Source organism: Nomascus leucogenys, chromosome 25 (genome assembly GCF_006542625.1).
Source record: "Nomascus leucogenys isolate Asia chromosome 25, Asia_NLE_v1, whole genome shotgun sequence".
Lineage (NCBI taxonomy): Eukaryota > Metazoa > Chordata > Mammalia > Primates > Hylobatidae > Nomascus > Nomascus leucogenys.
Window position 1 is genome coordinate 30734023 of NC_044405.1, and position 19334 is coordinate 30753356.

General features: G+C 53.3%; 1 protein-coding gene across 26 annotated transcripts in view; it reads left to right on the top strand.

The window, feature by feature from the left end:
* LOC100591041 (poly(rC)-binding protein 3) overlaps positions 1 to 19334 on the top strand; it is an 89682-nt gene that overhangs the window by 3126 nt on the left and 67222 nt on the right. For 3 of the 26 annotated variants that reach the window (XM_030806225.1, XM_030806232.1, XM_030806240.1), the window contains exon 1: positions 10222 to 10395. The exons of 1 other annotated variant lie outside the window; for it this stretch is intronic. The gene's annotated coding sequence lies outside the window, so the exon portion shown is untranslated. Of the gene's footprint in view, positions 1 to 10168; positions 10396 to 19334 lie in introns of those variants that run through there. 22 more of the 26 variants (XM_030806224.1, XM_030806228.1, XM_030806229.1 and 19 more) reach the window with 15 other exon arrangements.

Sequence of the window (19334 nt, forward strand, 5' to 3'; positions counted from 1 at the left end):
CTGAGACCAGCAGGAGCGGGCAGTGGACTCACACCAGGCATTGGGAGCAGATGCGGAAAGTGCACGTGCCACTGGCCAGAGGGGGTGGGCTGGCATGTCTTCTCCAGAGCCTGCTGTGACCTGGCGTGCTGTCCTGCATCTCTGTGGTGACAAAATCTCCACGGGGTCATGGAGACAGATGCACACAGCATCTCCTTGTTGTGCTCCGTGGATGTCGGGGTCAAAGGTGACCTCAGTGCCCCTGCCTAGAAGAGTGAAAACCTAACTGTGGCAGAAGCCAGATGCCGTGGGTTGGATGTGCCAATGGCCCTTAAAGGCAGGGATGGCGTTACTGATGCAGGGTGTACAAGTTCTTGGCGTTTTGAAAAAATAATTGGACAAAACACACAAACAAAGCAAGGAAAGAATGAAGCAGTGAGAGCAGAGATTTACTGAAAATGAGCAGTCCACAGGGTGGGAGCAGCCCCAGCAAGCAGCTCACGGGCCCCAGTGACAGAATTTTCTGGGGTTTCAATACCCTCTGCAGGTTTCCACTGGTTACTTGGTGTACACCCCATGTGAATGGAAAGGGTGTTGCTGTCATGGCTGAAGTGTTTGCATTTGGTTTAGTTCTAGGAAGACCTTAGGTTTCTTCCCTGCAGGCCCTGTTCTCCTGCCTCACTGGGTTAAAAAGCTAAGAAACGTGAGTGGTGTTAAACCATTCTGCCTGTGTGAGTACAGACGTATGCAAAGGAAATTAAATACACATATACTTTGCAAGAGCGTATGTGAGTAAGAGTCAGGCACTCGGTATTTTGGAATGGGCTCCTGCGTGGTGGCAGGTGGTGGTGAGAAGGGCCGGTGAGAATAAAAAGGAGCCGACGATACGGGGCAGGAGCCGCTCCCAGGAAGCGGTGGTGCCGACGTGTCATAAACTGGTATCTGCATCTCAGCCTCTGTGCACGAGGCTAGGAAGAGAAAAGATTTCCAAAAAGGTAAGAGTGGGGAAAAAAAAAAACAAGCAAAGAAACACAAAGAGCAGCATCCTTTTGAAGTCGGGCCTGGGAGAGAGATGGAAGGGGTGGGATGAGGCCTCCAGTTTCACAGCTCAGTAACCTGGGCCCTGAGAGGCTGTGCGGTTTGTTCCATGCAAGGGCCAGCCTGGACTTGCAGGCTCAAATACAACTCCTCATGCCCTGCATGTGTGTCAGCTACCACAAATGCTTTTTTAAAATTTATTTTTGTTTTTATTTTTAGTTGTGGTAAAATGTACATAACATAGAATTTTCCATCTTAACTGTTTTTTAGCATACAGTTCAGGGATATGCTGGGCAGCCATCACCACCATTATCTCTGGAACTTTCTCAACTTTTTGAACTGAATCTCTGTCCCCATTAAACCTTCCCTTCCCCAGCCTCTGGCACCCAGCATCCTACTCTCTGTCTCTAGGAATCTGACTGCTCTAGGGACCGCTACATGTGGAATTATATGGCATTTGTCTGTTTGTAACTGGCTTATTTCTTTTAGCCTAATGTCTTCAGAGTTCATCTACACTGTGGCATGTGTGAGAATGTCCTTCCTTTTGAAAGCTGACTGATATCGCGTTGTATGTAAAGACTGCAGCCATCAATGGACAGGAAGGCTTCACCCGCTTGGCTGTTAGGAGCGGTGCCCTTGTGTGTGCCTATCTCAAGTATTTTATTCTTTGTGATGCTATTGTAAATAGAATTGTTTTCTTAATTTCCCTTTTGGATTGTTCACTGTGAGTAGAAGATGCTCTTTGATGAGACTGAAATGAAGCTGGGTGTGGGCTCTGGGTGGGTTGAGCAAGCACTCTGAGCCTCTGCCCCACAGAATGCAGTGGTCTGAGAAGTAAGTAGCAGGAGTGCTGGAGGAAATGGAAACTTACAATCTCTCCTGCCTGAGTTCACGGCAGGCTGAAACCCAGAAGCTGACAGAAAGCTGACAGACAGCTTCAGGAGGAGCCTCTGGGAACAGTTCAAAGAGCAGGAAACGGGACCCCGATGCCCAGGGAAGTGGGGGCGCACCCTGGGTTTCAGTCTCCTCCCTATTCTCTCACATCTAGACCCTAGGCAGCCTTACGGCGACAATAGTGGTGGCAGGAATGGCCAAGGGGGTCCTCAGGGGCCCCTAGGCTCTACCACAGAGGGAGGGAGCCTTCCTCTCCAAGTCTGGCAGCGATACCCAAGTGGCGTGATCCCCCAGTGCCTTCTCTCTCTGTGCTTTCCCACAGCTGATCCCGGAGGAGTGCACCTGGGAAGCCAGTGCAGAGAGCTGGAGCTTCCCAACTGCAGGAGGGAAAAGAGGAATCCTGGGATGGGGGAGGCACAGGGAGGCCAGCGCAGACGCAGGCTCGGGAAGCCCACGGAGAGGGCTGGGCAGTCTCCCACATTCACCCCCAGCTTCACAGACACACATCCGCCCTCAAACAGCCCATCACAGAACTTGAGAAGCGCACCATGGAGTGGACTGCTGCCCAGTTCCCAGACCCCACCAGCACAGAGGGGGGCATGCGTGGGAAGGCCTGGATAGCCCTGCAAAGACCCAAACAACCAACGTGGGAACCACACAGAGCCCCTTAGAGTTGAAGCCTGAACCCAGCCAGGCTGGTTGCCTCCTACATCTGAGATATAAATACTCTCTCTGGGATTTAAACGAGACCCAGGGCTGCCTCGGTACCCCGCCACCCTAGGTCCGTGCTGCAGGCCATGCACTGTGTGGGGTCAGGCCCACGTGTCTGTCTGCCTTCTGCCCAGGATCCAAGTGCCCGATGGCCTGAGGGCCGGACCCCACACAGGCACAGAACATGCTGCAGAAGTGACAGGCAGGTGGAACCCAGGGAGACAGAAAACCTCCTGCCAGGGAAGATGCTCGGCTTGGAGAGAGGACTAAACTGACCTTTTTCCTCTCTTGCCCAATTCCTATCTAAGGAGCCTGGGGAGTCACACCCTACAAACCGTAACTTCTCATGAGACGGGTTTTATTTAACCCAATATAACGTGGCTTTTCAGTCTGACTGTGGCTTCACATCACATGACAGATAAAGTAGGAAATAGAAATATTTTACCCCAAAATATGTTTATTTGCCATATTTTGAAACGGGCCTCCAAAGCCATCTTTTGTAGGGGAAAATTTGCATCTGTAAAGAACCTGTATTAACATAACTGGATCTTTCCCCTTCCAGACCCTCCCAATCCTGAGGAGACTGGCTGAGAGTCTAGTGCCTTGTAAAGGTCTGAATAGGAAACATTTGCCATGTATTGCCTCTAAGGGCAGACACCTATGAGATTTCATCCACATAATAAGGACCCTGGTCTCCACAGCCCCTTCTCTTAACCCAGACACTCCTTCCTGTTGATTCCAGGCCTTCAGATAGTAACTTAACTCATTCAACCAAGTACCCTTCAGAACATCTTTTAATTCATCTGATAGAGCTGGGATATTTGCCCTACCCACATCTCACATGGAAATGTGATCCCCAGTGTTGGAGGTGGGTCTGGTGGGAGGTGTTTGGGTTATGGGGGCAGCTTCCCCATGACGGCCTGGGCCATCCCCTGGTGATGACCGAGCTCTTGCCCCTGAGTTCACAGGAGACCTGGTTGTGTAAAAGTGTGTGGCACCCCCTCCCCTCCTGCTCTGCCCAGGTGACGTGCCTGCTCCTCTGCCTCCCGCCATGATTGCAAGTTTCCTGATGTCAAAGAAAAAAGTCCAACTCTGTAAAATATTTGAAGAGATTTATTCTGAGCCAAATCTGCGTGAACATGGCCTGTGACACAGCCCTCAGGAGGTCCTGAGAACATGTACCCGAGGCGGTCGGGTACAGCCTGGTTTTATTCACTTTAGGGAGGCATGAGACATCAATCAAATATATTTAACAAATACATTGGTTTGGTCCAGAAAGGTGGGACAACTCAAAGTGAGGGCTTCCAGGCTATCGGTAAATGTAAACATTTTCTGGTTGACGGTTGGTTGAGTTTGTCTAAAGACCTGGGATCATAGAAAGGAAATGCTCAGGTGAAGATAAAGCGTTGTGGAGACCAAGGTTCTTCTGAAGTCTCATAGGGGTTGTCCTTAGAGACAGTGGATGACAAATGCTTCCTATTCAGACCTTTAAAAGCTGCTAGACTCTCAGTTAATCTCTTCAGGACTGGGGGGCCTGGAAGAAAAAGATCAAGCTATGTTAATAGAGATTCTTTACAGATGCAAATTTTCCCCCACAAAGGATGGCTTTGTAGGACCATCTCAAGATATGGCAAAGAAACATGTTTTGGGGTAAATTATTTTGTATTCCTTGTCTCATAATGTTATGCCAGGTTGGAAAGTAAGTCACGATATAGGGTTAAATAAAACCCATCTGATGAGAATTTATGGTTTGTAGAGCATGACTCCCCAGACCCCTTAGATGGGAAGATAGGCAAGATAAAAAAATCAGAATTGAGTCCTCATGGGAGGCACCTCTCCAGAAGCCGAGCAGATGCCATGCCGAGGCGCCTGTACAGCCTGCAGAACCCTGAGCCAGCTGCACCTCCTTTCTTTATAAATTAGCCAGCCTCAGGCATTCCTTTATGACAATGCAAGAACAGCCTAATACACCACTATAACCCCCCGCCTTTGAGCTGTCCTGCCTCTCTGGACCTCAAACCAGTGCACACCTCACTATATCTCCCTAAACCATATAAAACCAGGCTGCACCCAAAGCCACCCTGGGCACAAGTTCTTAGGTTCTCCTGAGGCTGTGCCTCGGCCATGGTCACTCACATTTGGCTCAGAGTAAATCTCTTCAATTATTATTTTGCAGAGTTTAGCTCTTCTTGTTGACAGGAGCCAGCATCTACCAGTGACCAGAAAGCCTCAAGCCCTGGTGCTGGCTTCTCTGCCACTCTTGGACCTATGAGCCCTGGATGGGGACGGGGAAACAGGGCTGCCCCCCAGGGCCTTGCTCTCCAGTGTTGATGGAGGTGTCATGTGGGAGAGGCTCGCAGAGGGCAGGGGTGTTGGCTCCCCCAACAGCCAAGCCAGGCCTCCCCCATTCCCACACCCTTCCCACTGACTGCGCTCCTCAGACCCACCCTGCACTCCTGCCTTGCAGGCCATGCCCCAGGGAGCCTCATGGACCTCCCTCACCTCCCTCCAGTCTCTGACCTGTCAACCAAAATGGGATTGTGGCAGATCTTAATCCACTCAGAGGTTTATTTTGCCAAGGTTGAGGACTCGCCAGGGAAAGAGAGATAGAAGTTACTATAGGACCTGTTGCCTGGGCTTTTTCCGAAGAGACTTTTAGGACTTCCGTATTTGAAGGGGAAAAAGCTGGCGGGAGGCGGTAGAGGACCTGTCATGTACGCACGGTCTCTCCAAGAATCTGCATTTCCCATAAGGTGAAGTAAACCTGGAGCAGAGGAAGACATGCGTGGGTCTCGGGCTAGGCGGGGGAGGGACGGCTTCTGGTCTTGTCTTAGTCCTGTACCTGTGAACATAAGCTGTTTATTGACACTGTCAGGGTGAGAGTCAGCAGGACACTGCCTTAGGGTACAGACTGGGGCCCAGAGGGCATTTCCTTTTGGGCAGCTGGTGAGGGAGGCCCCTGGGGAGACTGGCAGCCTTCTATCTGCAGCTGTCTGCTTAGGACCAAAAGGAAGGCCACCTTTGCATGACTCTGTTCCCAAACTGAACTCCTCATCATAGTGGGTTTGGGGTCCTGAGATTTTATTTTCCTTCCACAGTTCCCAGGTCCCCCTTCAGTGAGGTCTTCCTGACGGATGCTGATATGGTCTGGCTGTGTCCCCACCCAAATCTCATCTTGAATTGTAGCTCCCACAATTCCTACAGGTCATGGGAGGGACTCAGTGGGAGGTAAGTGAATCATGGGGGCGGGTCTTTCCCGTGCTGCTCTCGTGGTAGTGAGTAAGTCTCATGAGATCGGATGTTTTTCTAAAGCATAGTTCCTCTGCACGTGCCCTTTCTTGCCGGCCACCATGTAAGACATCCCTTTGCTCTTCCTGCGTCTTCCACCATGATTGTGAGGCCTCCCCAGCCATGTGGAACTATGAATCCATGAAACCTCTTTCCTTTATAAATTACACAGTCTCGGGTATGTCTGTATTACCAGCGTGAGAACAGATTAATACAGATGCCATATAAAACCCCAGTCCAGCCTTTCCAGCCTTGTCCACTGCCACCAGCTCCTGCTGCTTGTCTGCTCCTTCGTTGGTGTCGCCGTCCTTGAGATGTGAGTTCTGTGAACGCCCAGCGCTGTGCTGCGGTATCAGCAGGTCCCCGACCAGGAGCAGCTGGGCCAGGAGGGGCCGTGCAGCAGAGGTGGCCAGCGGGTCAGCCGGACCGGGAGGGGCCGTGCAGCAGAGGTGGCCAGCGGGTCAGGGTGCAAGGCCAGAGAGGGTTCTCTGAGAGAGAACTGCATCATATGGGGGTTCCCCTGCATGGCTATGCATCAGAAGCAGGGATGAATCCATTTCACACTTTCCCCATTTACTGCTTCAGAACCCCTGGGGAGGAAAACTCCCAGGTTGCCCAGGAAACTCCACAGTGGCCCTTGGGACCCTGAACAGCTGGCCTTCCACTGGCTGCCAGCTTCACCCTGGCTCCCTGCCTCTGCTCAGGGGAGGCCAGTCCTAACATGCGACATCTCCCCTCTTGGAGAAACCACTAGGCACGGCCGTCAGTGTGATGGGTGGGCGCTTGGCCCCGGGGAGGGCTCCACACTTGGCTGGGCACCTCCCTCTCCAGGGCCTGTTCCAGCACCGAGTGGGCCTTCGGGGATCGTGCACCGTGAGCAGCACAGCTGGACCCCAGGTGAGGGCACTTCACCTCCCAGGCCTGGTCTCCACACCCGGGTCACAGAGAGACACATCAGCTGAGGAAGCAGGGCAGGCGGCCTCTTCCTTCAACACCTTTAACTTCCTTTAAATGGAGAAGCAGCTGTATTCACATACATGTACTAAATGTGAAATTTTCACAGCATCACCATTAGGTCTCTAATTTTATTACGTCGAAAGTTGCGTGTTGGCAGGAGTGACGTGGCTAACAGCAGTTAGGACTGTGCAGCTGACTTGGTTGACATTTCACACCATGTTGCGTCTGTGTTGAACACGCAGCTGGGGCTGCAACTTACATGGCCTTTTATCCTCTTTCTACTGAAATGGTTCAAAAACAGAAGGGTTCCATGGAGAAATGGCAGATTCTGGGTGGGGAAGCACAGATGAGCCTGAGCACATGACAGCCCCAAGGCAGAAAACCCATCGCCCTGGAGGGACACCGAAGCCCACCTGAAAGAGCCTCTCATGGCCAACAGCAAAGATGGTGCGAGGCTGTGTGACGGCGCAGAGTAAAACAGGCACAATACAGACTGCGGGGGAGATGGACAGCCCTTCCTTATGCAGGCAGTTGCACACACGTGATGCAGCCGTGCCCCTCCGGCCGGCAGCGACCCCTCCTCTGAGCGTGGCCCTGGGAGCAGGATTGGTAGAGGAAACAGTGTGGCGAGGAGCAGCCCTTGGCAGCGACCCCTGTGGAGGTGCAGCACTCACCCTGGGTGCAGATGACTGGGTTCCACTCCGAGGCTGCTGGCAGTACCCCTCCGAGCAGGGCCGCTCTGTACCTCCCCTCGCCCTCACTGGGCTCTTGGCGGCATTGAGCCAGCGGCTCCTCCTGCCCATCCTGGGCCCTGTGGAGGCCCCTGCCCCAGTTCCCCTCCTGCCTCTGGGCTGCTCCTTCCTGGTCACACCCTCAGCTCCTCCCTTCACGAGCGCTGTGGCTTGGTGTGCAGCTGCCTCCATGCCTTCTCACCTCTGCCAGCACCCCCTCTCAGCTGCTGCCTGGTCAGCTTCCTTCTCCCCACCGCACACGGCAGGTGGGAAGGCCACTCACCCACAGCACCCACCTGGGCCTCAACACTGCTTGCAGCCACCCACCTTCCACCCCACTGGCAACCAGGCCCTGCCTGCCTGTTCTGCTTTGCCTTCCAGCAGGCTGTTTGTGACCACCACAGGCCCGCCCAAGCCAGACTCAATGCTCAGTGTCCAGTCCTCCCCCAGCCACCTGGGGCAACAGCCTGGGCCCTTGCCAGCCTGGGTCCCAGCCCCACCACCCAAGCTTTAGGGTCAGAGCATGCCTTGAGTGATTCTGCCATTGTTCTCCCCATCCGTAACAGGAACCCCACACCGAGAGCTGCTCAAGATTAAATTAGGCAGCAGTGCCAGATGCAGAGCGAGAGTTGTCTTAATGTGGCCACTGTATCCTCCTCCTCTTCTTCCCTGACCACTCCGTGTTCACAAGCTCAGTGCTTGCAGACAACACCGAGGGCAGAGCCTTTCCAGTGGAGAGGAATGGACTGGATGGCGCCAGCTGGGCCTGCTTCTCGCCCTCCACTTCAGCTTGTGCCTCCTTTGGCCCCAAAATTATAAGTACAGACTACAAGGAAATAAGAGAGAGACAGAACAGGATCCACCCAAAGGTCACGGTTTTAGTCCGTTTCTGCTGCTAGAACAAGATACCCAACACTGGGTAATTTATAAACAGAATCAATATATGGCTCACCATTACGGAGACTGGCAATCCAGGATCAAGACTCTAGCAGGTTTCACGCCTGAGAAGGGTCGGCCTGTCTGAGACAGCACCTTGAACGCTGCTTCCCCTGGAGGCCATGAACGCTGTGTCCCCGTGGTGGATGGGATGTGAGGGTAAAAAGGACCCTGCTAGTTTTCTTGAGCCTGTTTATGAGGCACTGATCCATGTCTGAGAGCAGAGTCTCATGGCCTAATCACCTCCTGATACCATCGCACTGGGTCTTAAGTTTCAACATAGGAATTGGGGCGGGGGGGACACGTACATTTAAATCATAGCAACAATCATTACATTATTAGTTACTATAACAATTCAAAATACCTGGAATTATCAGTCATTGCAGATTTTTATGCATCAGAATAAATGCCTAAAAATGCACAAAATGCAATACTGTGGGGAATCTGCTCCCTTTTATGCAGACTTCAATATATTAACATAGAAAAATATTTCATATATAATAGTAAGCAAGAAAAACAAACATGGTTGGTTATGATTTTTGCTAAAAAGATATAAAAACACAGGCCTACTAGACAAAAGTCTGAATAGGCAGATCTCAAGATAACACATATCAACTGTGGTCCTTCTGGGTAATGATCAGTGACAGGTTTTTCTTTTGCATGTGCACATACTCTGTTTTTTTCTGTATGAACCTCCGATACTCATTATTTTAGCTTCTTTAATAAGCAATCGGCTGACTTTGCTTGGTCAGTAAGACATGCAGGACTCCACACTCTGTCTCTGTGCCTTGTCTGGCATCAGAAAGCTGCAAGCACATTGCCTGGGCCCCAGCAGGAGCCAGCTCAGCCTGTCCCCGATGAAACTGGGCCCTCTTCACAGCCCAGTGGCTTCTCTTTGCATTCACGTTTCACCTCTGCCCATTGTGTGTGCTTTTCCCATTACTGCCCCTGAGTCTTGTGTAACGTGGGATCAAGGTAAGAAGCTTGTAACAGAACAGAGGGTGACTTTCTCCTCTGTTCTGTGGCAGAAGTGCCCAGTTTGATGGGTGGAGCAGTGTGCATCCTGCACCTCCTCTCTTGGCCCGAGTGCCTGGGCTGTGGGATCCTGGGCTAGGCCTTTCCACCCCACCTGCCCGGGGCACAGCTGGCATTAGAACCACATTTGAGGCTGCAGCTCGTCCACTCAGCTTTGCATGGGTCTTGCTTGTGGGGCAGACCTAGAACATCTCAGTCACAACAAAGAAGTAAACAGGGAAAGGAGGGAATTTCCAGTTTATGCTGTTTCAGGTACCTCCTCCTGGTGAGGAATAGCCTCATCCTAAAGTTCATGAGGACCTGCAAGAGCGTCGCCAGCCAAGCCCAGGTCAGCCCCGCTGTCCGGGTAGGGACCTGCTTTATGCCTACGCCGCCCATGGCAGACCGGCGGCAGCAGCAGCAAAAGCTCGTGTCTTAGGAGCTGTGTTGGGATTAATGCTGGGCCCTGGGGTTTCTGCCCCCACCCACCCCTTCCTATTCCAGGGGCTTAGCTGCTGCGGCCGTGTGTCCTGCAGGCTCGCCGGGCTGTTGAGTTGCCCCTGTTGGGGGAAGGGGGTATTGAAATGACAGCGCATGAGTGCTGGGTACACCCTCCAAGGGCATGAGGGGAGCTGGGCAAAAAGTGGGTCACATGTGCCTGGCCCATGTCACGCGGCTCCCGCCCGAGGCCAATGGGGTGGGCAGCCTCCCTCGGTGGAGAGCGAAGCACCACTCTCATTTTTCTCCGTTAGCGTCTCATCTTGTCTAAACGGGGAGAGTGGCCATCTGTCCGATACCCGCATCAAACCTGATCCTTCCCAGCCTCACAGAGCTGCTTTGTTCCGAGGTAAGGGATTGAGGGCCCTGGGTGAGCGGTCCATGGGCTGGACGGCTGGCTGAGACTGGCTTCGAGGGGAGTCCCAGGCGGTGTGGCAGGCAGAGTTTGTGCTTGGTTGACTGTCGGAGAAATGCCTAGAGGAACCGCATAGCCGTGCATGAGGCGTTACGATGAAAAAGCGGAAACTATGTTACATTTAAGCCCGTTCAGGTGATGAGGCTCCCGTCAGGCCTGCTGTTCCACTAACAGGGTTCCTTCCGAGGACCCATAGCAAGTGTTAATAATGTTCTTTACTAGTCGAGTGTTATTATTTGTGGAAACATAAACGTGGTTTTACAGATGTTTGTCAATCAGAGATACTGGATGTGGTGTGGGAGTGTGATTCTCTCACCTGTGCAAACACTGGTCACCGTCATGGGGCCAGACTTTTCAGTCTGATGAGTGCCTTCAATCCCTGCTTCTGTGGGTGAACGCTGGCCTCTGAAGTGAACAGGTGAGCGCGTCCCCGCCACTAGCGTGGGGCACTGTGAAGTCCAGCATCCGAGTGAGGCGGGATCATGGGTGCTGCCGATGGATGGAGAGCATGCACTTTTGCAGCTTGGTACTTAAAATGGGGAAGAACATGATTCTCTTAACCTCAGGAAGGCCAGTGAGCAGGATTCCTGTGTGATGAAGCCATCAGGGAATGCATAATACTTTAAAATGTTCAGAAAACGATGCTGAGTTTTGCAGTTCATAAATCACAACAAAATTTTTTATTTTCACCTATTGTAAATGAACTAAAGTGTTCCCTTAGCTCAGGATCCTTCTGGTGAAGGTATTTTGGCAGTTGTGAGTACAATAGAGAGGGTTTGCAGTGTCTGTGTGGTGTGTTGACCATCACTGCCATGTTTAGACACATTTCCTGCTCCTGCTTGCATTTGCTGGGAAAAATGTTCCCAGAAATAGCTTGCCAGAGCCAAAGTCATAACAGAGTTTGATTTGGGTGTGTCCTATCAGCGAAATGGTTTTTCCTTTCAGAGATAAATATTTTAAATTTGTGTTTTAACTGGCTTTCCAGGCAAGTGGGTCTGTGACCAAGTTCATAGAAATAAATATGAACACTTTAGATTTTTAAAGTCTTCTACATTTTCGTTGTATGGAATAGCAGTTGTACCCTTGATAACAAAAAGAAGCCTTTCTCTGCATGAAAGTAATGCCTTTTGAAAACATTCTGCATTTAGGCTAATACCCAGTTCCCACCAACTACAGCCTTCAAATGAATCTCATGTAACATTTCTAAAGGACTGTTTCTTACCCACTGCCAATCTTGAGGAAAGGGAATTTTTCTCTCATTTCATTAAGATGGGGTAGAAGAATTTAATGTTTTTCATATTTGTGATTATAAATGCTTCTTTTATGCTTGGGGAAAGTCCCACTTATTTTGATGCAGTTTTTAACATTATCTCCATTTTTCTGCTCCACCTGACGTATGTCCCAAAACTTGGTTTAATGGGAGCAATTAGTCATCGTATGTGGTCAGAAGACAGGGAGATACTGCTGTAATGAGCACGCCTGCTCATGTTGAAAAAAATTACAAAATCGTAGCCCACCCCCAGTCGCCTTTAGGGGAGAATGCGTACCGCTATCTCCAGGAACAAAGCCTGCCCTGCGCGGCTAGTGCTACTGGATGGATATTCCTTCGCTTCTATCAGTAGACGATATCGCTGTTTCTGCAGAAATAACGAAATGGAATAATGCAGAAGCAACAAGGTGATGTCCCCTTTGTACTTCTCAGAAGAACCTCCATGCCTCCCGCCCCGTCCGCCACTGAGTATCTCATGCAGTGGCGTGTCCTCTGGCACCAGGCAGGGACTGACGTTCTCCCTCACATTGGCCTCATTCCTCTGGGCCCTGACTCATTTGGGAACTGAAAGGGCTGTTCGGTGGAGCTGGGTTTGAGGGTGGTCTTCCGCAAGGCCCTGCAGACGCCACACAGCCTTCTCTGTGTGTGGGGTGTGTGTTGTCACCAGGAGCTGTGGGCAGTGCTCAGAAAGCGGGAACTGGTGCTGCTTCTGCACGGCCAGGACCTCCGCAGGGCAGGCAGCTGTCTTGCAGAGACGTCAGGCGGGCTCGGGGTGTGTGCCCCCCACAGCCGGAGCCTCCCAAAGAGACATTTTCACCCCAGCTGAGGTGACTGAAGGGACTCAGGGCCACAGGCCGGATGCTGTGACAGGGTCTCCAGGAACCCCGCATGGACTCGACCATCTGTGGACAGAGCCAGCAGGCTTGGCCTGTCCTGCCGCACTGCAGCCAGCAGAATAGCAGTGGGCTTCCTTCTCCAAGCATGGGCTGCGGTGTTTCAATGAAATAGGACAAGTCAGTGGCTCTCCACGTATGACCCCTGGACCCCCTTTGCCATCACCTGAGAACCTTCTGGACCTTCTGGATCTGTAAATTCTCAGCTTTCCTCCCCACCAGACTATGTCAGGAGCACTGAGGTAGGGCCCAGCTGAGTGTCCACACCTTGCACCCAGGGTCAGGGGCACAGCCTGTGCTGTTCAATGAGCCATCAAGTCAGATATAAACCAGACAGACCTGTGGCCCAGTGACAGGAATTCCAGGTGCACAGGCCAGGGTTCTTATTGCAAGGAAATGACACAGGGCCTGCCCCATCTGCCCCAGTGCCGAGCAAAAGAGAGGCTCGTGGAACGTGAGAGGCGAAGGGGCTGTGGAGAAAATGTGGTCCTGCTTGCTCATGGTCAAGGTTAACAGGAACCCAAGACAGAGGCTGGGTGGGAGGGACGTTGTGGCAGAGGCTGTGAGGCCTCCAGGGGCGCAGGAGAAATGAAGGGTCTGTGTCTCTGGGGCAGGAACCAGCCACAGATGGCCTTAGGGGAGGAGAGGACCTGGCTGGGGAGGGGTCTGGTGGGAGGCGGGGGCGGCTGGGGCAATCCCAGAGAGGCTGAGGTGTTCAGGCTGGCCCCAGACGCACAGGGGCGTGAAGCCTGTTCAGAAGCCAGCTCCTCACACCCTCTCCCCCTGCCAGAGGCTCCAGCACCCCCTCCCCCCTCCTCTCCCCTCCCTTCCCTGTGGTCCTCCTGCCCACCCCCACCCCCGTCCGCATGTGCACCCTCACGGAGATGCGTGTACTAGGGCGGAGATCGGGGACTGTCATCAGAAGGACACAGGAAAGAAGGGAACAGGAATCCCATAACAGAACATTATCCGGCAGGAGTAATTAACACAGGCAGGACTGGAGGCTGGTTTTGTTTTGTTTTGCTTAAAAAACAGTGGTATTTAAATTAATGGGCATGGGAAGACTATTCAGTGAAAGACATCGGTCATTGAGGTATCTATTCAAAAACACGGTTTAGTACTCCGCCACACAGCGAACGCAACGCCACAGCAGCCATAGAAACGTGTGTTGCTGTTTAACGTGGTCTTTTTGGGGAGGGCATCCTAAGCAGAGCAGGCGTGGAAGGGAAGGTGACGGACGGAACGAAACGCGGGCACGTAACGGCCGCTGCGCCGGATCTGAGGCAGGGCCAGCCTGTGGGAGCAGCAACATCGCTCGCAGGACAGCGATGGGGCCCCCACGAATCAGCGTGAAAGCAGCAACCACCTAGAACGTACAGCTGCTAAGAAACAGAATACGGATGACCCGAAAGACTTCCCGATGGTAGTCACCAGCACACAGGACCTGGCACAGGCGTGCAGGCAGGGTGTGCCCCTACGGGGTCCCTGGCGCACCTGCTACCGGCACTCACTGCACGCGGAGGGTGCGGGCCATGAAGGTTATAAATGCAGATATCCTTCCACCAGCCAGTTCTCCTTCCAGGAATCTGCCATCCGACCCTTGCGTTGTGTACAGACATGGTCCAGGTGTTTGCAACGTGATTGTTTATCAGAGAGAGAGAAGGGAAACCTCCAGGCTGACTGTAGCTGCAGGAGCTCTGGGGCTGCGCCCATCGTGGAGACGGATAGCTGTCTCTCATGAACACAGGACAGCAAGTCTGGCTGCGGCCACAGAAGACTCGCCCTCCTGGACTCAGCGTCTTCCTTCCTCAGCCCCACACTTGAGGTGGCCAGTGCCATCCGCAGCAGAAGGGGCCAGCCGGGACCAGGCTCACGCCGTGGAATTCTGCTCTGTGGTAAGAGGAAGAGCGATAGCTGGAACCCAGCGCTGTCGCACACACAGCATGGATGAGTCTCAGAAATGTTACTTTGAGTCAAAAAGCTGGACACAAAAAGGTGCAAGCCAGATGGTGCTGAAGAGGCCGCAGGAGGCCGGCAGCCAGGAGGTCTGGCCCCTCACTCGGAGGCTCAGCCGGCAGCCAGGGGGTCTGCACCTCACTCGGAGGCTCAGCCGGCAGCCAGGGGGTCTGGCCCCTCACTCGGAGGCTCAGCCGGCAGCCAGGGGGTCTGGCCCCTCACTCGGAGGCTCAGCCGGCAGCCAGGGGGTCTGGCCCCTCACTCGGAGGCTCAGCGGCCCCGTCTGCAATTAGTGGCCACACGGTGAGTGCCGAGTGGACATCAAGCCGTCACTTCAGACTCGTGCGCTTCACTGCCTGTCGGTTATGCCTGGGTTTTGAAATCAAGTCACAGAACACCTGGAATGTGGTGTTTACGCAGAACAAAGCGGGTGCCTCGGAGGAGAGAGCCCAGGGACGGGCTCCTCCCGGTGTGGGCGCTCAGGGTTGCAGGGTGGCTTCCTCTGTCTGCACGGTTTTCAGAGCCCCAGGGTCCTGCCTGCCCGGCTGCATGGAGGCGGCCCACATCCTGCTCTGCCCCCCCGAATCTCAGCCTGAACAGCTTCGCTGGTGTTTGTGTTGACTTATTTGTTCTTTTGTTGTTGTTGTTTTAAAATGATTCCGATGCTGTTACAGTCAAATCTTTTAAAAGCCACAGGTCTGGGTGACCTATAAATGTGTGTTTCTGACTTCCTGCAGTTTAAATCGCCACTGAGCCTTAGGGCATCTGGCCCGCGCATTGAGGAATCCACGTGGGTTTCGGGGTCCCCATGCCTGCCCAGCTCCCTGCTTCAGCCTGGGCGGGTCTGGCAGGCATTTCTGCGAGCCTGTCCCTGGGCCCGCCTCCTGGCCAGACTTCCAGAAACATTGTCCACATCCCCGTTGCACGTCCCCCTGTCACCGGAGACTGCAGCCCACAGCACTGGGAAGAACCCGGGAGGCAGGCGTTAGGATGGAGTGGCTGAGACAGGGAAGGGAGCCATGGCGGACGTCCTCACCCAAGCCAGGGCTTCCTGCCCCTGTGGTACTGACAGGAATCCCGCAGGACATGGGGCTGGCTTTGGGCAGCTTGGTGGACACTTCTCTTTCAGATCCTGCCACAGCAAAGCTCACGAGACTCACTTCTTCCCATTGGAATTCAGTAAGAACAAATTGAACAATTCAGACGCCCCAGCTGGAGGTTTATTTTATGGATTTTACCTGTGTGGTATTTAGGGATGTGTTTATGAATAAAGGTGTGCGTTCTGGCAAGTAGAAATACAGAGCTTGTCTTTAACCCAAGTATCTGTAACTTTATCCAACGCAGACACTGAAATACAATAAAAACAAACCAAACCCATTAAACATGAATTAGATGAGGCAGGCTGATGGGAGGTTGTGGGATTAACAGGCCATCAGCGGATTGAAGCTGCGCACATCACTGGGATGCTGCTGCCGGAGGATTCGGTCTAATCCGGGAGCATCTGGCTGGGCAGTGGGCAGCGTCTGCAGTCGTGGCTGCTTGAGGGTATGAAGGTTGTGGCCTTTGCTTCCCCCCATCAGGCTGCCCCACCCTCGACCCCACCCAGACCCCTCAGGCACTCTGGGGTCATCTTCAGCTCCGCCTTCTCTTCTTTCCTTCTCTTCCGCCTGGGCCCCTACTGTGACCCGAGGTCAGCAGAGGACCCTGGCAGGTGGCCGCCCCCTGGGGCTCGGCTGTGCAGGTGAGGCTTGGGGTGACCGCTGCTCCTGCTCTTCTCGCTGTCCCCACCCTCTGCCATCATGCTGTCAACATGCATGTGGGCTGCAGCCCTCAGCCTGCAGGACGCTGTCAATGCAGCTCCTCAGTGGCCAGGGCAGCTCCATGCTGGGAGCAGATGGGTGTGGAGACCTCAGTGGACAGAAGGGCAGTGGGGCCTGGGAAGTGTGACCCCAGGGCCCCAGGGCCTGTCTCCTCGCCACCAACGTTGCATGCCACCACACCTGGCACCTCTTTGGATCCCTGCAGCCCTGATCACAGAGCTGCGTACGCATTCCCTCACAGGCAGGGCCCACCAAGGTGCTGTGGCCACACTGGGGTTTAGCACCAGTGCCTTCAAACCAATGGTGCCAGGCCCAACCACTGACTCACACTGTGCTTAGCTTTTTAGTCGGATTTTTTGTAGCTGTTAGTCACACTTCAAACTTTAATTTTTTGTGTATGTTTCTTATCTAAGTTATCTTTATTTTTATTGAATTTATTTTTGTTCATTTATTTTTTAGTTGTAATGTTATTGCTTTATTTTCTTAACCTTCATAAATCTATTTTAACTACTTTTATCATTTATTTATCTTGTATCACTCATTTTTATTCCCTTTAAAGTTTTACTCAACATTTATTATCTTCTGGGTTTTTCTTAGTGATTTTTTTTCTTTCTTTTGGGAAGATTCTTAATGGTTTTAGTTGCTTTAGCTTATATCTTTTTTAAGGAGATATTTTTAGCAGATACCATTTGTCGTATTATTAAAATATTAAGATGCTGAAAGAAATGATTTGCTAATCTAATTTCAGCTTATTTTCCTGTCATAATAGAGTGATCTATCATCTTGCCTGTGATGCTGAATGAGTCTCCTAAAAACATTAATTCATGCATCCACGGGACCTGCCAGCCCCATGCACACCCTTCCTAGGGCAGCCGGGAGGCTGGGAGCTGCATCTCCTGCTTCCCTCCTCCCCAGCCCTCCATGGAGACATGCATGACCGCCGCCTGCAGCCTTGTGCGGCCAGACCTGGTTGGGAGCAGCTCTGGTTGGCTGGAAGCTCCTGGGGTCTGAAGTGATGAGGCCTGGCCCTGCACCCCGGGCCCTTCCTGTGCACAGCAGGGTTGACTGGGAGGACTAGAGGGTCCAAACCCTACTGCCACTGCCCACCGCCTGCCACGCGACCATGGGCCAAGCCACTCACTGCCTCTGGCCTCTGGCCTCTTTCCCCAGCTGCGTGTGTCCAGCCAGCAAGTTTGTGAGTAGTGTTACCCTGTTTCTGATCCCACCACACTCATCCTGTTCTGAAGGCAGAGGGGATGGTGAGTCTTCTTAGGACAGGGAAGTCAGCCCTCTCATGCGCAGAACCCCTGTGGCACGTGGCCGGCCTTCACACCAAGTCTTCACACCCCTCATGAGACCAGCCAGGAAATGGGGGCCCCCAGGGGAGGCTGTATAACCCAGTGCCAGGGAGATCTCAACACCCGCTGGGGAAGGCCATGCAGCCCAGTGCCCGGGAGAGACAGGAACCCACCCAGGAAGGCAGTGCAGCCCAGCCCCAGGAGAGATGGGAACCCTCCTGGGAAGGCCATGAAGCCCAGTGCCTGGGAGAGCCCAGCACCCCCCAGGGAAGGCCATGCAGCCCAGTGCCTGGGAGAGACGGGCACCCCCTTGGGAAGGCCATGCAGCCCAGTACCCTCCAGGAAGGCCATGCAGCCCAGTGCCCCGGAGAGCTGGTGCCCTGTGACTGGGGTGGGGAAGGGGTTGTACGGGGCTTGCCTGAGTCCTCCTCCCTCTACTCGCACCCAGAGACCTTCATGGGAGACACCTCCTCTCCAGGACCCCGGGGGGTGATACTGCAGAGGCGGCTCTGGGCTTCCTCCCCATCCCCTGCCAGGCTCTGCTTCACTCCTGCAGCCAGGGCAGGGGCGTGGGGTATGGAAGGAGAAGCAAGTGGCCCCTTATCTTCAATCCTTGCTGGAAGCTGCAGTCCCTGAGCCTAACCAGGCCACAAGAATGCAGAACCAGCTGAAAGGAGCCCAGGGCCACTGCCCTCTCCCCGCCCTTGGCGCCAGCACCGTGGCCACGATCTTTCTGGTGCCACAGTCTCCGACTCTGTGGGAAGAAGCATCCCTGGACTTGCCTCTCTCCTCAGAGCCCTGGTTCCACGGAGGGAAGGTGGCTTCCATGCCTGTCTCTGGGATTTTTCCTTAAGCAGCTCCTGGAAGGTCGCAGTGGCATCTCCTGCTGCGGTGACAGTTCTCCTGGGACGTAAAAGGTCCCAGGCTTTGGAGAACACTCCTGGAGCAGAGGCCTCCGTCCCCCCAGGGGAGGGGCTGGGCTCCGATTTGGGGGTCCACATGAATGAGTGAGCAAACACCCCAGAGGGTTGGGAGAGCGTCCGCTCGTGCTGGCGGCAGCTGTGTGCTGTTGCTCCAACATGCTCCGCCTGGGCATCCCGCACGACTTAAGTGAGCTGGGGAGGGGTGTGGATGAGGATGAGGGCTCTCCTGGGGTGAGGGTCCCTCCTCAGTGCCACGTCCATGCAGACCCGTGTAGACCCAGCCTTTTTCTCCATAGTCAGGTGGGCTTTACTTTTCCTTAAACATCTTAGGTGGTTCTCAAGTAATCGGAGGCTCGTCTGCTTTTCATGCTAGCAGTGCAATGCCCCGTTTTATCATGTGTCTAAAAGGCGTCCCTGATCCCGCCTTTTTCCTAGTTTCCTCAGTTACCTCCCGCGACCATTTGCTGTAATGAAAGCTGGAAGGAGAGCTCCGTGCTCTACCCACCCACTTCCGTGAAAAGTGGGAACACGGACACAGATTTGGAATCAGTGCTGTGTTTTTGTGTTTTGGTAAATTGTCTTTACCTTCCCTGAGGTGTTTTCTTCCATTCCTACGGGATTGGATTCAATTCTATTTGATGGTGATGGCTGTGGGCAGCACTAAGTGCCCTCCGAGCTTCTACAGTGGAGCAGCCTGCTCAGTGTCCAGGCCC